At 44.7% G+C, this 6,000-nt stretch overlaps 1 non-coding gene across 1 annotated transcript; it reads left to right on the forward strand.

Moving 5' to 3' along the window:
• Positions 1-447: 447 nt before the first annotated feature.
• TRNAD-GUC (transfer RNA aspartic acid (anticodon GUC)) lies at positions 448-522 on the forward strand. Its single transcript has one exon. It is a non-coding gene; the product is annotated as a tRNA-Asp (tRNA).
• Positions 523-6,000: the final 5,478 nt, after the last annotated feature.

The raw sequence follows: 6,000 nt of genomic DNA on the forward strand, positions 1-6,000 counted from the left end.
TCCTACTCCAAGTAGGAATCCCAGTCCTACTCCAAATAGGATTTCCAGTCCTAATCCAATTAGGACTCTAGGAATCCTACTTGAAGTAGGATTTGTGTTTAAGTCCAATTAATTAATTCCATTGTTCTTTCTTCAACTGATTATCAATCGAATTGATTACTTGTGATTCCTAATCACGATTCAACCATCGGATCGGTCAATGCCTCTAGTGTGTGTGACCCCATAGGTTCAATTCTGACTGGTAGTGAGATATATTGTGCTCTCTATCACAATATCATTGAAAACTCCTTTCATTACTAATCCTGTTGCACGATCAATATATAGAAGGAACTTCTTATTCATTGATTAAAACATATGAATAAGAAGTGGAGAATCTATACCCCCGACTTACCTAACAGAGGGACGAGGGCTCTCTCTCTCCACTTCACCACCGGATACTGTATGGAAGGAGGAAATAGCTCAGTTGGTTAGAGTGCTGGTCTGTCACGCCAGAAGTCGCGGGTTCGAACCCCGTTTTCCCCACCCGATCCTCCAACTTCCTCCTGCCCGACCCATTTGGTCTTCACTGGAAGCTGCTGATCCCGGTGTAGCATTCAATACAATTTTTCTTTCTTCGGTCTCCCTCCACCCCCTTCGTTTGTTGTGGGTCGCGTCTCACCGCAGGCACTTAATGAATGAGTGGAGATCTTCCTTCCCCCCTTGCTAATTACCAAGGACTTCGTTGCCACTAGTGGCGAAGAAAAAGTCTACCATCCCACCCGGCCTCCCCCGGGGGGGTGAAGGTTCCTCTCGGAGACTGCCAGTCTACAAGAAGCTGGCAGAGCTTTAGCCATTGGACCACATCCATCTGATTCCAACTCTACTCATTAGGGTTTATCGATCATCGAGACAATCCCTATGAGTCCCACTATCCACCAGTGACACCTAGCAGCATGTAGTGGTTACCCAGCAGAATAGAATGGTGAACTTTTAGGTACAGTTATCGTGTGATACAGTCCTTCTATCCTGGATCCCTACAGGGCGAAGGTCATGGACAACTCGTCAAACCCCATCGCCTGTCATATGTCAAGATTTATTTGACTTAAACTCGAGAGTGGAAAACTCTTTCTCCACTGTACAATCTGCCCAGCCGAGGTCTTACGAACTCAGTCTTATAAATTACATAGGATCTCTCCTTATCTATCAAGGTCGATAGATTCCTTATAGGTGCATACCCTACTCCTATAGTGAACCTACTGCAGCCAATCTACACTGCATGGACCCATATGGCTAGGGACTATGTATATGTGCAGTCAAACTACAATAACCTCACTGTGAGTAGCCAAAGCATCGCAGGTCAAAGAACCAGTCACACTACTGCAACATCAAGCAAGTCACTGACGAGTGGATAGACATCCAAGTGACTTCTTGTCTTGGTCACGCTCAGTACCCTTGTTCTCTAGCAAGCACCTGCACTATCACTTCAGTGTCCCCACACTGTGGACTCGAATCTCGTCCATCCGTAATGAAAATGATGTGTGCACTGATCTTATCGGATCGATCACCGTCCTCGTGATGATCCATCGATCAGGAGCATTTAGAAATTAATCATCAATGATACATAGCTCAAATTCTCAACTCTTGAGAATGTGCATCATCATCTTATTAATTCCTTGGACGATTCATAGACACATAAACAATATGAATGAAAAAGGTGCCTTTTATTTATTCAATAATAAATAGTCAAGTACAAAATTATGTCCCAGAATTAATAATGTGTCAGCCTTATTGGCTTCTAGGGCATATATCTAACAATCTCCCACTTGCACTAAAGCTAATCAGTCATATATCTAAGCCCCATCTTCTCAAGGTGGGCTTCAGTCTTCTGCTGACTCAGCTGCTTAGTGAACGGATCTGCCACGTTATCCGCGGAGTCTACTCTCTGCACCTCAATATATTTCTTCTCAACGTATTTGCGTATGAGGTGATAGCGCCGCTCTATGTGCTTCGATTTCTGATGAGACCTTGGTTCCTTAGCAAGAGCTATGGCGCCATTATTATCGCAGTAGAGTGTTATGGCATCTGATGTCATCACATTCAATTCTGCAATGAATTTCTTGTACCAGAAGCCTTCCTTAGCAGCTTCAGATGCGGCGATGTATTCAGCTTCCATAGTAGAGTCAGCAATGATCGGTTGTTTAGAACTCTTCCAATTCACTGTACCACCATTGCACAAGAACACATATCCGGACGTAAACTTTCTATCATCGACATCTGTCATGAAGTCTGAATCCGTGTATCCTTCTACGTTTAATTCTGATGCTCCTCCAAAGACCAAGAACAAATCTTTAGTTCATCTCAAGTACTTAAGAATGTTCTTCACAGCAGTCCAGTGCTCCTCGCCTGGATTTGACTGATATCTGTTAGTGACACTCACTGCAAGTGCTATATCAGGTTGTGTACACAGCATGGCATACATGAGGCTTCCTATTACTGAAGCATATGGAATCTTGCTCATACGTTGAATCTCCTCAGATTTGGGGCACATCTTCTTTGAGAGATGAATTCCATGCCTAAGGGGTAAGAGACCCCTCTTGGAGTTTTCCATGCTGAACCTCTTCAGCACCTCCTCTATGTACATCTTCTGTGATAGACCAAGCATCCTTTTAGATCTATCTCTATAGACCTTAATCTCCAAAATATAGGATGCTTCTCCAAGGTATGAAACTAGCCATTGAGATGGGAAATACACGCTGGAGGACTGTCTGGGCATTTCGGGAGAGACAAAACCATTGAGATGGTGGAGAGACGTTTCTTCTGGCCGAGTCTCAAGAGAGACGTTGCCAAAATTGTCGGTCAGTGTCGCACATGTCAACTAGCCAAACAACGTAAGCAGAACATTGGTATTTACACTCCACATGTCCTTGGCAAGATGTTAGTATGGATTTCGTGTTAGGGCTTCCACGTACCTCCACCAAACACGATTCTATTTTTGTAGTGGTGGACCGATTCTCTAAGATGGCTCATTTTCTTCCCTGTTCTAAGACTTCTGATGCTTCTAGAATTGCGAAACTCTATTTTGGCGAAGTCGTTAGACTCCATGGTCTCCCAAAATCAATTGTGTCCGATAGGGATGTTAAATTTATAAGCTACTTTTGGAAAACCCTTTGGCACATGATAGGCACCAAATTAAAATTTTTCTCTGCCTATCATCCCCAAACTGATGGCCAGACAGAAGTTGTCAACCGAAGTCTAGAGAATCTTTTACGATGTCTGGTAGGTGAGCATGCTAGGACTTGGGATCTAGTGTTACCAACCGCTGAGTTTGCATATAATAGTTCGGTCAATAGAACCTTAGGCATGAGTCCCTTCGAAGTGGTGAATGGATATAAACCTAGGCAACCCATAGACTTGATTCTCATGTCTCATCAACATAGAGTCTCTGAGTCTGCACAATCATTTGCTTCACACCTGCATTCATTGCATCAGAAAATCAGCAAACGTATTCACTCTAATAACTTAAAATTTAAATTCCTTGCTGATTTGCATAGACGTTATAAAGAATTAAATGTAGGCGATTATGTAATGGTGAGAATTAGACTTGAACGACTTCCTTCGGAAACGTTCAAAAAGTTGCAATCTTGTAGTGCGGGACCGTTTAAAATCCTAAAGAAAATCAGTTTCAATGCTTATGTTGTAGATCTTCCTAAAGACTATGGGATTAGTGCGACGTTTAATATTAAAAATTTAGTCTCATACAAGAAGTCAACATTCATTCCTTCTGACCCTTTTGTTGATACACCCGCTTTTGTTGATCATCCTGACCCAGCATCTACTATTGAACCTCCACCTCCAAAGTTTCATACACGCAGAGAACACATAGAACATATATTAGATGAGCAGGTTATATCTACCAGGAGAGGAAGCTACCAACGTTACCTTGTTCGGTGGAAAGGTCGATCCGAATCAGATGTGACGTGGATTTCGCGAGCCGAGTTGCAGCGCCTTGACCCTGATCTTCTAGAGCAGTTCGATAGCCGACCAGATCTGCACTCGACGGGGTCGAGTTTTTTTCACCCGGGAGGAGTTGATGGGGACATTAGATAGGCCACCATTTTATTTGCATATTTATTTTATGTTTATTTCTGGGCTTGTTTGCATTTTAGGGATTATTTGTGTTATTTGTGGGTTTATTAGGAGTTATTTCTGTGGAAGGGGGTTTTATGTTAATTGTGTTTATTGGGCCCGATATATAGGGGACTATTTTCATGATTAGAATTTTTAATGAAGAATTAAGAATTTTTTCCTACGTCTTCCTTCTCGCTCTTCCTCCTTCTCGCTCTTCCTCCTCTCCTCCTCTCCCTCTTCTCTTTCTCTCTGCCGCTTTTCCTCCCTTCTTCTCCTCTTGTTCTTCCTCCCTCTTTCTCTGTTCCCTATTTTTTTAGAACTACAGCAGCCATCTCAAGCGTGAATTGTCACCACTGCAGCCATTTCTCCCTCCCGGTTCGGCATCACCAAGTCATGGTGGGTTGCCCCGAGGGTGACGCACTGGTGGGTTGGGATACGTCTGCACCTATGCCACCTAGAGCATGCTACTCGGATGGTGATGAGGGGCCGCTAGAAGGCCAATGGTGCATCATCTGACGGTTGTACAACGGGTTAAGGTGGCTGTTATGCGGGTTGTCTCCAGAGCTAGTGTGGATGATGTTTAGCGGGGTGGCACTTATCCTGAGGTGGAGATGGACCCTGAGGCCTAGGGGGTAGATATATTTATGGCGGACCTCTCGGACTTTTCTCCATTAAGATTCTAGCATGGAATTATAGGGGGGGCAGCAAAGCCGTCTTTCATGTCATCTTTCAGGAGGTTAGTGCTGATTCACGAACCAGAGATCCGCTTCCTCTATAAAACGCGTCTATCTGATAGAGGCCTTCGCCGAGTACAGCGGTGCTTAGAGGCAGACTGGGAGATCTATGCAGTAGAATCCCAAGAGTTGTCCAGGGGTATTTTGGCAATGTAGAAGCAGGGTGTGGTGTCAATAGATGTTTTCCACAACTGCTCTCAATAGGTTATTATGGTTATTTTGGAACCCAATGCAGCACTGTGGGTTTTAACTGGCATGTATGCAAGTACTGACCATAGGACTAGAAGAGTCTTGTGGGATGAAATAACCCATTTAGTCGTCCAGAGGTTTCTGATAGCGGTGGTGGGAGATTTCAACTGTATCCAGGACGCTAGTGAGAAGAGGAGTGGAAGTGCTTTTACTGACACAGTGGATAGGAGGGAGTTCTGTGACTTCCTATCGCGGAACGGCCTAGTGGAGCTGGGCTTCTCCGGACCGCGGTTTACCTGGTGTAACAACCAATTCGGCAGAGCCAGGGTTTGGGAGCAGCTAGACAGGGATGTGGCATCCACTGATTGGATTATCTGGTTCCCTTTCTACAGAGTCAGCCACTTATCTCGGATTGCCTCGGATCATTGTCCACTGCTGATCTTGACGGCATCCGACTCTAGTCACTATTGCCTCACTTTGAGCAGATTTGGTTATCTTATCCTCAATCCTGGGACATTGTCCAAAGAGCTTGGAGTTTGCCGGTGCGCGGCAATGCCATGAAGAGGGTTTTTGAAAATTGGAGCTAACCAAGAGACGACTGCGCCGCTGGAACCGTGAGGTTATGGGCGATATTTTTAGGAAGTTGGAGGAAGTAGAGGTCGCAATAGCCGACCATCAAAGAAAAGAAGATCTTAATGGAGCGCTCCCTGAGGCCGACATGGTACGCCTCCGAGGGCTTCTTGCCACTCATCACTCGATTTTGCGACAGCATGAGATATTTTGGAGATAGAAGTCCAGAATCTAGTGGATTAGAGAGGAAGATCGGAACACTAGTTTCTTCAATTGGACCACGGTCATCAGAAGATAGAGGAATATGATTCGGTCCCTGCGAGACAGGACGGGCCAACAGGTGGAGGGGGATCTGGCGGTTTGACAGGTCTTGCTTGATTTCTTTCGGTCTAGATGGACA

This window comes from Phoenix dactylifera, chromosome 1 (genome assembly GCF_051530095.1).
Source record: "Phoenix dactylifera cultivar Ajwa chromosome 1, Ajwa_hap1_PhDact_Kaust_v1.1, whole genome shotgun sequence".
Classification (NCBI taxonomy): Eukaryota; Viridiplantae; Streptophyta; class Magnoliopsida; order Arecales; family Arecaceae; genus Phoenix; species Phoenix dactylifera.